Genomic DNA, 14,318 nt, shown 5'->3' with positions numbered 1-14,318 from the left:
GAAAAATTTCATTGATTTAAGAAAACAAGTAACTATTTTTGATTCTAGTTATATGTCAGCTTCTATGCATTGCAAGCTGTGACTTTGCTCCAAGTTGTACTTTGAGTTCATGTCTGCTACATGTGTTTTCTCACTCTGGGACCCAGATCAAGGGGTCAGCTTCTTTCTGGGACATACCCTTCCCTTGGCAGAGGACTGAAGAACAGAAGACCAGGAAGAAACTTTCAGTGCTTCTAAATCTTCTCCTCAGACACAGTGGAGATACATCACCTCTGCTCACACTCCATTTGCCAGTAAAGTCATATGACTGAGTCCGGAGTGGTACAGGGTGAAAGGATCCTTCTTCAAGACTTGTATGGCAAGAGGCAGAGATGACCAATCCTCTTATGAGAAAGGGGGTAGACAGCGATACATGATACTACCTACCAGTTTCTGAGATATCCTGCTCTTCATATTAACTCCCATTTTATCAACTCCTTTTTCTTAGTCTCCTTTTTTCAGTAGCTCATCTTCTTCCTTTTTAACGCTGAAGAATCCCTAAGATTATTTCTGATCAAACTTTTCTTCTGTATGTATAATATCTTCCTACTTTATCTCTACCATTCCAGTTCAGTTCAGTTCAGTTCAGTCACTCAGTCGTGTCCGACTCTTTGCCACCCCCGTGGACTGCAGCACGCCAGACCTCCCAGTCCATCACCAACTCCCAGAGTTTACCCAAACCCATGTCCACTGGTCGGTAATGTCATCCAGCCATCTCCTCCTCTGTCATCCCCTTCTCCTCCTGCCTTCAGTCTTTCCCAGCATCGGGGTCTTTTCCAATGAGTCAGTTCTTCGCATCAGGTAGCCAAAGTATTGGAGTTTCAGCTTCAGCATCAATCCTTCCAATGAACACCCAGGACGGATATCCTTTAGGACGGACTGATTGGATCTCCTTGCAGTCCGAGGGACTCTCAAGAGTCTTCTCCAACACCACAGTTCAAAAGCATCAATTCTTCGACGCTCAGCTTTCTTTATAATCCAGCTTTCACATCCATACATGACTACTGGAAAAACCATAGCTTTAACTAGATGGATATTTGTTGGCAAAGTAATGTCTCTGCTTTTTAATATGCTGTCTAGGTTGGTCATAACTGTTCTTCCAAGGAGCAAGCATCTTTTAATTTCATGGCTGCAGTCACCATCTGCAGTGATTTTGGAGCCCCCCAAAATAAAGTCTGTCACTGTTTCCCCATCCCCATTCCAATGGCATTTAAATATTAGCTATAACTTAATGACTTTCAAACATACATTTCATCCATAATTAACTGCTCCCTTAACGTCTACAAAACAGAGTTTTTGATTCATACACACACACATATACACACACAAATGCAATATTCTTTATGCTTCCACATCTCACTAAATAGTTCTTGTTTTCTAAGACAGAAACAAAGCATTTATCTTGATTTGCTTCTCTCACATTACATCTAACCCATCAGCAATTTCCAACAGCGTTACCTTTAACATATGTTAAAAATTGCTTACCTCTCATCATCTCTAATACATCTATTTGATTTTATATCCAAGGAATCAGGATCATGGTAAGTTTGGATGCTATATTTTAAAAAATAGCTCATTTTTCAAAGAGCTCTCAATTTAATAATATGGAGCAACACATGCATTTTTTTTAAACTGTGAGAGATCATACAGTACATGCTAAATTTAAGGAAAGTACTGTAGTGCAAAGGAACACATATAAGAAATAAATTAATTTTGGTTTTGGTAGTGAGAGAAAGCAACCATAAAAAAAAAACAAAACCCTCTCATCTTTTTCTTACAGCATTGGTAGAATTATATCAGAAACACTCTGATAATGGCCATATATGTGATAGTTGAGAAGATTTAAGGGAAAGTAATATTAATACAAAGGCTAGAGAGAAGAAAAAATAAACTAGATAACTGATTGGGAAGAAGGTAAGCATTTCTGAGAACCTGAACTCAGGTATTGAATGTGGAGGCTGAAAAGAAGAATGAAATTCTGTAGATAGGTATTTACCTCTTTTGAACAGTTCAGTTTTAATGAGAGGAGATAAATGCTTTTATAAAAAGATATAATAAGAAAGAAATCCTTTAAGATATTTATAAACCTTGGTGGCTTTCTGTATACTTAAATTATATATTTCAGTGTCAGAATAAAAAATTTAAAAGATAGAAGCCTATTGCTATTCTAAAAATATTTTGTTCCCTGTGCTCATTTTTAGAATGTACCAAAAATTGGAAAAATATCACTAGATATCACAACTATTTATTAACATAACCATTCCTTTAGTCTCTAAAACTCAGATTTATTTCAACTTGAAGATCAATGAAAACATTATTGAACTAGGATCTGAATATCAGAGTTGTACATTCACCCAAGCTATAAATTCAGAAGTCAGATGGTGACTGCTCTATCAGCCCAAAGCAAAAATCTGTTGTAGGAACCTGAGAATAAAATTTAAGGTATACAGGCATCCAAGATGGGACTTATTCATGCTTTTATAGTTTTAGTATGAGCACTGAAGCTGAAATGTTCACTATTTTGTTGGATTTATCTTGCCAGGATGTACTTTAAACATCAAGAATAAAATGACAGATTCCATCAGTTATTTCAAGACTTTAATCTGTATAATGCCCTGTAAGGTTCTACATATGTCCATAGAAAGACAGCAATGTGTTCTCATAAATATACAAAACAGAGTTTTCTTTTGTCTTCTGCCAGTCCACTAAACAGATGCATCCTTGGCCTCAAGGGACATATGTGAAGTGACATCTTTATGCGTGCCTAGAAACCCCTGTTTGTCAGGCCAACCTCTACACCTCCTAAGCTGAGGACAAGTTGGATAGCTAGAAGAAGGAAAACTGTGCTGTGATCAAAGTAAATATAAATAAACCCCACAAGCGTTCTTCTGATAAAATCCTGTCTTCTTTCCTAACTCTCCACAGCATTTCTAAAACTTTGCTTAAAAGCTACCCATTTTGATGACAGAGCCATATGTTTTTGTTTGGGCTTTTTAAATAAATGTTTATAGAGCCCATACCATATGTTAAGTACTGAGCCAAATGGTTTAAATGGCTTATTTCACACTAATTCAAAAAGATATATGCACCCACATGTTCATTGCAGCATTATTTACAGTAGTCAAAATATGGAGATAACTTAAGTGTTCATCAATAAGTGAATGGATAAAGACAATGTGATAAACACACACACTGGAGTATTATTTAGACATAAAAAAAAGAATGAAATTTGTAACAACATGGATGGACCTTGAGATCATTATGATAAGTGAAATGAGTCTGAAAAAGACAAATGCTGTATGGTCTCACTTATGTGTGGAATCTAAAAAACAAGAAAACAAAAAAATAAAAACCAAACTCATATATAGAGAAAAGATTGGTGGTTGCCAGAGGGGAAGGGGTGGGGTGGGTGAAAAGAGTGAATGGGCCCAAAAGATACAAACTTATAAAACAGATAAGTCATGAGGATGTAATATAAGATGTTATATTAATATATCCATTACACCTTAAGTTTTTAAAAAGACAATTGATTCAAATGCAATTTAATAAAGACCATATAGTCTTTCCATATTTTATTAACTATTCTATTCATATATTTCAGTCCTATCTCATCCCACAAAGAATTGATTTGTTCTGACAATATTAATTATAAAATCCAATTACACTGTATCATATCTAGGTTTAAACATCTGGAGTGAGGAAGAACTCAGCATATAAAGAGGCAAATGATTCCCTCAGGTAGGAATTTATTTACATAGCTTTTTTAAATATATTGAACCTCTTTATCCTAATTTGGGGGCCATTTTTTCTAGCAGCTATATTGAGAGTCACATACCATATGATTCACCCATTTAAAATGTACAATTCAGTCCTTTTAAGTATATCACAGATCTATGCTGCCATCCTTACAGTCTAAGAATACTTTAATCATCACAAAAAGCAAACTTCATAGCCTTCAGCAATCACCCCTCATCTCTCTGTTCCAGTCTCTTGAGCCTAGACAACAAAAATTGATTTTCTGTCCCTGTAGAGGATCTAGTCTGAACATTTAATAAATATGGAATCATACAATCTGTGGCCTTTTTTTTTTTGACTGGCTTACTTTCCTTAGCATAATTAAAATTATAGCATATATCAGTATTTCATGTATTTCTATTACTGAATAATATTCTATTGTATGAATATGCCACATTTGTCATTTAATCAGTTGATCCATATTTGACTTTTTTCTACTTTTGTGCTATTTTGAATAATACTACTCTAAATATTTGAGTATATTCTAAGTCTTTTTGTGAGCATGTGTTCTCATTTCTCTTGGGTATATGCCTAGGAGTAGAATTTCCAGATCATATATTAACTCTACATTTTACATTTGAGTCACTGCCATGCTTTTTGTTTGTTATTTTTCTGAACATAGCTCATTGAAATATATTTTTTTAATTATTTGTACAGTATAAGGTATTATTAACAAATACCTGATTTAATCAACTGAAGAAATAGAACATTGACAACATCATGGTCTGCTCTATCATGGCCTTCCTCCTCCTGCCTGGAGATGTCCAGTGTTCTTACTTTAAAAAAATTATTCTTTGCTTTTAATAATGTTGTTTGTTTTGTGTTTTTTAACTTTAATTGAAATAATATTATGCATACTATTAAATTACTTCTCTTGTTTATCATTATATTTGTCAGGTTTGTTCATTATTACATCTAGCTGTACATCCAATTTCATAGCTATATGACATCCCAGTCTATGAGTATGCCACAATTTTTTTAATCCATTTTCCTGTTGATGAACATTTGTGTTGTTCTCAATTTGAAGTTATTTTTAAACCTTGACAGTATAAAATATTTTACAGTCATCTCCTGATACAAACATGCAGGAGATTAGGAAGGGAATAACCATCTTACAACTTTTCTTAACCATGTCTGTCATACTCTTACGCAAAATATTTACCATAAAGCCCTATACTTTAGATTCTTGTTCCACACTTTTTTAAATTTTATTTCATGTCTTCCTCTGGTAGTTTAGATGTCTAGCTATAGCTTTAATTTGTATTTTTTTTAATAATAAATGAGCTTGATCAGCTTTTTATTTGACCACTGACCACTCAGATTTCCTGTTATGTGAAGTCTCTATACAAGCCTTTTACCCATTTTTCTATTGAAATGTCTAGTTTTCCTCATTAATTTGTAAGAATATATATTATGAATATAAGTATTTTATTGATAATATGTACTGCAACTTTTTCTCAGTAATTGTCTTTATTCTTTTTTATGTAAAGAAATTCTTAATTTTAATGTAGTGAAACTAATGGTTAGGGGTTTCCACATCTTAACAAAGAATTATTTCTATATATCAAGTACATAAATACATTCTCCTCTTGGATATTCTAAAATCTTAACTTTAAATCACCTGCATTTTACTTTTGTACAAATGCAAAAATGGTATCAGAGGCTGGTTATAATTTCTGTTCATCTTGACAAATATTCAGTTACCCCAGCACCATAAACTGAAAGTCCATCCTCTTTTTTCCTAACTGCAGCACTACCTCTGTTGCATATGATTGGATCTGTTTCTGAACTCTCTGCTCTATCTCTTTTGTCTATGTATCTGAACTTGTTCTAATACAATGCAATTATTTTATAGCTTTATAAGGAGTCTTAATTTCTGTTAGAACAAGTTCACAACAATCATATTCTTTTTCTCTAAGAAAGTGATTGCTCTTTACACTTCACGAAACTTTAGAATTAACTCCAAAAACTCAACAATAACAGCAGCAACAGCAGTTCTCAGTGAGAACTGCCTGAAATCCATAGGTTAATTTGGGAAGAATTGACATCTTTAGAATGCTGTTTTCAAATCCATGGTCATAATGTACCTGTTTATTTATATATCTAGTGCCTTTCAGGGCTTCCTCGGGGGCAGTGGTAAAGAGCCCTGCCAATGCAAGAGATGCATGTTCAATCCCTGGATCAGGAAGATTGCCTGAAGAAGGAAATGGCAACCCACTTACAGCTAGAAAACAGATGGGCTGGCATTGGGATCACAGCCCAGGACTAACTGAGGAGCCCAAAGACATACCTGCTCCCCTCCCGTAGCCTCAGCTCCTCCTCTGGGGCCGTGGCTTCCTTCTGAGCACCCTGAGTGTGTGCCATCCTGGGACACACAGCCCCTCCCCACCTCACAGGGCTCCCAGGCCAGTAGTCCAGACACTGGTCTGGAGACAAATAATCATGCAATGATTGTGTTACTGTTGGGAGAACTCCTACTCAGGAGAGGTCCAGGTTGCTGTAAGAGCTTATAACAGGGGTGGGGAGGGCAGGAAGGGGGACCAAGAGAAAAGGAAAGATATAGCCATTTGAATGCAGAGTTCCAACGAATAGCACAGAGAGATAAGAAAGCCTTCCTAAGTGATCAATGCAAAGAAATAGGGGGGAAAAAAAAAAAAAGACAGGAAAGACTAGAGATCTCTTTAAAAAAATTAGAGATACCAAGGTAATATTTCCTGCAAAGATGGGCACAATAAAGGACAGAAATGGTATAGACCTGACAGAAGCAGAAGAGATTAAGAAGAGGTGGCAAGAATACACAGAACTATACAAAAATATCTTCATGACCCAGATAACCATGATGGTGTGATCACTTACCTAGAGCCAGACATATTGGAGTGCAAAGTCAAGTGGGCCTTAGGAAGCATCACTACAAACAAAGCTAGTGGAGATGATGGAATTCCAGTTGAGCTAGTTCAAATCCTAAAAGATAATGTTTCAAAGTGCTACACTCAATATGCCAGCAAATTTGGAAAACTCAGCAGTGGCCACAGGACTGGAAAAGGTCAGTTTTCATTCCAATCCCAAAGAGAGACAATGCCAAAAATGTTCAAACTACTGCACAACTGCACTCATCTCACATGCTAACAATGTAATGCTCAAAATTCTCCAAGCCAGGCTACAACGGTACATAAACCATGAACTTCCAGATGTTCAAGCTGGATTTAGAAAAGGCAGAGGACTTAGAGATCAAATTGCCAACATCTGTTGGATCATTGAAAAGGCAAGAGGTCCAGGAAAACATCTACTTCTACATTTGACTATGCCAAAGCCTTTGACTGTGTAGATCAAAACAAAATGTGGAAAATTCTGAAAGAGATGGGAATATCAGACCACCTGACCTGCATCCTGAGGAAACCTGTAGCAGGTCAAGAAGTAACTTTTAGAACTGGACATGGAGCAATGGACTGTTTCCAAATCGGGAGAGGAGTACGTCAGGGCTGTTTATTGTTACCCTGCATATTTAACTTATGTGTAGAGTACATCATGACAAATGCCAGGCTGAATGAAGCACAAGCTGGAATCAAGATTGCAGGGGAAAACATCAATAACCTCAGATATGCAGATGACACCACTCTTATGGCAGAAAGTGAAGAAGAACTAAAACGCCTTTTGATGAAAATGAAAGAGGAGAGTGAAAAAGTTGGCTTAAAAATCAACATTCAAAAAACAAAGATTATGGCATCTGGTCCAATCACTTCATGGCAAATAGATAAGGGAACAATGGAAACAGTGACAGACTTTATTTTGGTGGGGGGGGCGGGGCTCCAAAGTCACTGCAGATGGTGATTACAGCCATGAAATTAAAAGACCCTTTCTCCTTGGAAGAAAAGCTATGACCAACCTAGACAGCATATTAAAAAGCAGAGACATTAGTTTGCCAACAAAGGTCCATGTAGTCAAAGCTATAGTTTTTCCAGTAGTCATATACAGATGTGAGAGTTGGACTATGAAGAAAGCTGAGCACCAAAGAATTGATGCTTTTGAACTGTGGTGTCGGAAAAGACTCTTGAGAGTCCCTTGGGCTGCAAGCAGATCCAACCAGTCCATCCTAAAGGAAATCAGTTCTGAATATTTATTGGAAGGACTGATGCTGAAGCTGAAACTCCAATACTTTGGCCACCTGATATGAAGAACTGACTCACTGGAAAAGACCCTGATGCTGGGAAAGATTGAATGCAGGAGGAGAAGGGAATGACAGAGGATGAGATGGTTGTATGGCCTCACTAGTCAATGGACATGAGTATGAGCAACTCCAGAAGTTGGTGATGGACAGGAAAGCCTGGCATGCTGCAGTCCATGGGGTCACAAAAAGTCAGACATGACTGAGTGACTGAACTGAACTGAGTACCTTTCAAATAATTGTCATAATTTTATCTAGAGAGCTTGCACACTTTTGTTAGACTTGTTCCTAAATACTTGATATTTTCATTGCTATTGTGAGTGTTATAGTCTAGAATTGTATATTCTGTTTGTAGATGATATAGACATTGTAAATTGATGTGTTGTTAGGTACTGATTTTGTATCCAGAAACTGTCCTGAGTTTTTTCATTGTTTGCATAATTCATGTATATAATATCAAACAGAATTAGTGTTATTTGGTTCAAAAGCATCAGTTTGTTGGAGGAAGCATCTTTTAATTTCATGACTGCAGTCACCATCTGCAGTCATTTTGGAGCCCAAGATTCCAACTTGTGCTTCTTCCAGACCAGCATTTTGCATGATGTACTCTGCATATAAGTTAAATAAGCAGGGTGACAATATACTGCCTTGCCATACTCCTTTTCCAATTTTAAACAAGTCTGTTGTTCCATATCTTGTTCTAACTGTTGCTTCCTGACTTGCATACATGTTTCTCAGGAGGTAGGTAAGGTGGTCTGGTATTCCCATCTCTTTAAGAATTTTCCGCAGTTTCTTGTCATCCACATAGTCAAAGGCTTTAATATAGTCAGTGAAGAAGAAGTAGATATTTTTCTGGAATTCTCTTCTTTTTCTATGATCCAACAAATGTTGGCAACTGTACATCTTGAAGTTCTCAGTTCACATACTGTTGAAGCCTAAGTCGCTTCAATCGTGTCCAACTCTGTGTGACCCCGTAGACGGCAGCCTCCTCCGTCCTTGGGATTCTCCAGGCAAGAACGCTGGAGTGGGTTGCCATTTCCTTCTCCAATGCATGAAAGTGAAAATGAAAGTGAAGTTGCTCAGTCGTGTCTGACTCTTTGCCACCCCATGGACTGCAGCCTACCAGGCTCCTCCATCCATGGGAGTTTCCAGGCAAGAGTACTGGAGTGGGATGCCATTGCCTTCTCCGCTGTTGAAGCCTAGCTTGGAGAATTTTGAGCATTAGTTTGCTAGCATGTGAAATGAGTGCAATTGTGCAGTAGTTTGAATATTCTTTGGCTTTGCTCTTCTTTGAAATTAGAATGAAAACTGACCTTTTCCAGTCCTGTGGCCACTGCTGAGTTTTCCTAATTTGTTGGTATATTGAGTGCAGCACTTTTACATCATCATCTTTTAGGATTTGAACTAGCTCAACTGGAATTCCATCACCTCCACTAGCTTTGTTCCTTGTGATGCTTCCTAAGGTCCACTTGACTTTGCACTCCAATATATCAGGTTCTAGGTGAGCACACCATCAAGGTTATCTGGGTCATTAAGAACTTTTTTTGTATAGTTCTTCTGTGTATTCTTACCATCTCTTAATCTCTTTTGCTTCTGTTAGGTCCATACAATTTTTGTCCTGTATTGTGCACACCTTTGCATGAAACGTTCCCTTGGTATCAATTTTCTTGAACAGATCTCTAGTCTTTGGCACTCTATTGTTTTCCTTTATTTCTTTGCAATGATCACTTAGGAAGGCTTTCTTATCTCTCCTTGCTATTCTTTGGAACTCTCCATTCAGAGGGATGTATCTTTTGATTTGTCCTTTGCCTTTCACTTCTCTTCTTTTCTCAGCTATTTGGAAGGCCTCCTCAGATAACAATTTTGCTTTTTTGAATTTCTTTTCTTGGGGATGGTTTTATATTTTCTATTTACTATTTATTATTATTGTTTAAAATAGCCTCTAATTTCCTCTCATTTTTAATCATAATTTCCACTTATGACTTTTTCTTTATCTAATAATTATATAAAACTATGTTTCTTATTTACCACTTTATGATTTTTTTTTTAACTTTACAATATTGTATTGGTTTTGCCATATATCAACATGAATCCACCACAGGTATACACGTGTTCCCTATCCTGAACCCTCCTCCCTCCTCCCTCCCCATATCATCCCTCTGGGTCATCCCAGTGCACCAGCCCCAAGCATCCAATATCATGCATCAAACCTGGACTGGTGACTCATTTCATATATGATATTATACATGTTTCAATGCCATTCTCCCAAATCATCCCACCCTCTCCCTCTCCCACAGAGTCCAAAAGACTGTTCTATACATCAGTGTCTCTTTTGCTGCCTTGTATACAGGGTTATTGTTACCGTCTTTCTAAATTCCATATATATGCGTTAGTATACTGTATTGGTGTTTTTCTTTCTAGCTTACTTCACTCTGTATAATAGGCTCCAGTTTCATCCACCTCATTAGAACTGATTCAAATGTATTCTTTTTAATGGCTGAGTAATATTCCATTGTGTATATGTACTACAGCTTTCTTATCCATTCATCTGCTGATGGACATCTAGGTTGCTTCCATGTCCTGACTATTATAAACAGTGCTGCGATGAACATTGGGGTACACGTGTCTCTTTCCCTTCTGGTTTCCTCAGTGTGTATGCCCAGCAGTGGGATTGCTGGATCATAAGGCAGTTCTATTTCCAGTTTTTTAAGGAATCTCCACACTGTTCTCCATAGTGGCTATACTAGTTTGCATTCCTACCAACAGTGTAAGAGGGTTCCCTTTTCTCCACACCCTCTCCAGCATTTATTGCTTGTAGACTTTTGGATCACAGCCATTCTGACTGGCATGAAATGGTACCTCATAGTGGTTTTGATTTGCATTTCTCTGATAATGAGTGATGTTGAGCATCTTTTCATGTGTTTGTTAGCCATCTGTATGTCTTCTTTGGAGAAATGTCCAGTTCTTTGGCCCACTTTTTGTTTGGGTCATTTATTTTTCTGGAATTGAGCTGTAGGAGTTGCTTGTATATTTTTGAGATTAGTTGTTTGTCATTTGCTTCATTTGCTATTATTTTCTCCCATTCTGAAGGCTGTCTTTTCACCTTGCTTATAGTTTCCTTTGTTGTGCAGAAGCTTTTAATTTTAATTAGGTCCCATTTGTTTATTTTTGCTTTTATTTCCAATATTCTGAGAGGTGGGTCATAGAGGATCCTGCTTTGATGTATGTCAGAGACTGTTTTGCCTATGTTCTCCTCTAGGAGTTTTATAGTTTCTGGTCTTACATTTAGATCTTAAATCCATTTTGAGTTTATTTTTGTGTATGGTGTTAGAAAGTGTTCTAGTTGCGTTCTTTTACAAATGGTTGACCAGTTTTCCCAGCACCATTTGTTAAAGAGATTGTCTTTAATCCATTGTATATTCTTGCCTCCTTTGTCAAAGATAAGGTGTCCATATGTGCATGGATTTATCTCTGGGTTTTCTATTTTGTTCCATTGATCTATATTCTGTCTTTGTGCCAGTACCATACTGTCTTGATGACTGTGGCTTTGTAGTAGAGCCCGAAGTCAGGCAGGTTGATTCCTCCAGTTCCATTCTCCTTTCTCAAATTGCTTTGGCTATTCAAGGTTTTTTGTATTTCCATAAAAATTGTGAATTTATTTGTTCTAGCTCTGTGATGAATACCATTGGTAGCTTGATATTGCATTGAATCTATAAATTGCTTTGGGTAGTATACTCATTTTCACTATATTGATTCTTCCAATCCATGAACATGGTATATTCCTCCATCTATTAGTGTCCTCTTTGATTTCTTTCACCAGTGTTTTATAGTTTTCTATATATAGGTCTTTAGTTTCTTTAGGTAGATATATTCCTAAGTATTTTATTCTTTTCATTGCAGTGGTAAATGGAATTGTTTCCTTAATTCCTCTTTCTATTTTCTCATTATTAGTGTATAGGAATGCAAGGGATTTCTGTGTGTTGATTTTATATCCTGCAACTTTACTATAGTCATTGATTAGTTCTAGTGATTTTCTGGTGGAGTCTTTAGGGTTTTCTATGTAGAGGATCATGTCATCTGCAAACATTGAGAGTTTTACTTCTTCTTTTCCAATTAGGATTCCTTTTCTTTCTTTTTCTGCTCTGATTGCGTGGCCAAAACTTCCAAAACTATGTTGAATAGTAATGGTGAAAGTGGGCACCCTTGTCTTGTTCCTGACTTTAGGGGAAATGCTTTCAATTTTTCACCATTGAGGATAATGTTTACTGTGGGTTTGTCATATAGCTTTTATTGTGTTGAGGTATGTTCCCTCTATTCCTGCTTTCTGGAGAGTTTTTATCATAAATGGATGTTGAATTTTGTCAAAGGCTTTCTCTGCATCTATTGAGATAATCATATGGTTTTTACTTTTCAATTTATTAATGTGGTGTGTTACATTGATTGATTTGCGGATATTGAAGAATCCTTGCATCCCTGGGATAAAGCCCACTTGGTCATGGTGTATGATCTTTTTAATGTGTTATTGGATTCTGATTGCAAAATTCTATTTACCACTTTATGAAGATATTCTTGTTAACTTTTAAAAATTATTTTGATACTTCATGCACTTTGGTGAGATAACATGTCCTTTTAAATTTTTTGAAATTTTACTTAGGGAAAAGACAATTTTACAAAAATGTCCCATATATTCTTTAAAAGTACATATATTCTTGAGTTTTAGAGTCTACTAGGTCAACAATATGTTAGTCATATTGTTCATATCATACTTATTGTTTGATATGCTTATTCTATTAACTAATGAGAGATAGCTTCTAAAATCTATGACTCATGTATTTATTGTGGTGGGTATGCATGTGAAGTCCCTTCAGTCATGTCCAACTCTATGCAACCCTGTGGACTATAGCCCACCAGGCTCCCCTGTCCATGGGAGTCTCCAGGTAAGATTACTGGAATGGGTTGCCGTGTGCTCCTCCAGGGGATCTTCCTGACCCAGGGATAGAACCCATGTCTCTTATGTCTCCTGCTTTGGCAGGCAGGTTCTTCACTGCTGTGCCACCTGGGAAGCCCATTTATGTGGTAGTCCTAAAAATTATTCCTTCATATAGTTTATGTTTATCCCTATATGAATACTTTATAGCTATATAAGTACTATGGATATATGGTATCCACATACTTATAATTTTTATAGCTTCTTTGAGAATTGAATTTTTTATCTCTATCAAGTGGATGGCTCTATCGCCAGCAATCCTTCTATACAATTATGTCTGATAATAACAGAGCTGTGAGAACACACACATGCAACAGAGATGCACCTGTTACTTTTGGCTAGTATTGGTATGGGCTTCTCCAGTAGCTCAGCAGGTAAAGAATCCACCTGCAATGAAGGAGAAACTGGAGACACAGGTTTGATACCTGAGTCAGGAAGATCCCCTGGAGGAAGATATGCAACCCACTCCAGTATTCTTCCCTGGAAAAACCCATGGACAGAGGAGCCTGGTGGCCACAATCCAAAAGGGTCACAAAGAGTCAGACACAACTGAACAACTAAGCACAGCACACAGTATTTGTATGCTAAACTATTCAGAGTTGGAGGATTATTTTGTTGTTGTTGTTGGGGAGTGTTGTTTATTACTTCTCAAGTGATAAAAATTTTTACTACAACTCAGTTCAGAATTCTACGTATGACAATAATTTCTCAAAGGCTTTTTTTCTTTCCTCCTGCTCTGCCACATGCTAAGCCTCTTCAGTTGTACCTGACTCTTTGCGATCCCATGGACTGTAGCCCTCCAAACTCATCTGTCCATGAACTCATTCTCCAGAAGAGAATACTGGAGTGGGGTTGCCATGCCCTCCTTCTGGGGATCTTATGAACCCAGGCATTGAACCCATATCTCGTAAGTCTCCTGTGTTGGCAGGAGGTTCTTTACCAGTCACACCTACTGGGAAGCCCTGCTCTGTGAAGTGGCAGAGAAACTTTTCTTATAAGAGCCTAGAGAGAAGAGTTTGGGTAGAGGCAGGTTTAACACCTTGTTGACACTTACCCTGAAGTAATAGGGCTTTGGGGCCTCAGAGTTTCTGCATTAATCCACTCCACCCACATACCGTGTTTTATTGTATTCTCAGCTTTGACTCCACACACAATTTCTTACAAGGTCATCAGATGTGGAACTCAAGATAACCTAAACCAACAAAAGCCCTCAAGGCAAAAGCACCTTCAATGAACACCATCTCTTTCAATGTTCTTTGGACTTTAATTTGCCACTCAACATATTTGCTATTCCTGTAAAAAAGTTTATGATTTTTCTTTCTGTATCTTAATTTG

This window comes from Bos indicus x Bos taurus, chromosome 5 (genome assembly GCF_003369695.1).
Source record: "Bos indicus x Bos taurus breed Angus x Brahman F1 hybrid chromosome 5, Bos_hybrid_MaternalHap_v2.0, whole genome shotgun sequence".
Taxonomy (NCBI): domain Eukaryota; kingdom Metazoa; phylum Chordata; class Mammalia; order Artiodactyla; family Bovidae; genus Bos; species Bos indicus x Bos taurus.
The sequence above is the reverse complement of the archived record's forward strand: the minus strand, read 5'-3'. Positions refer to the sequence as shown.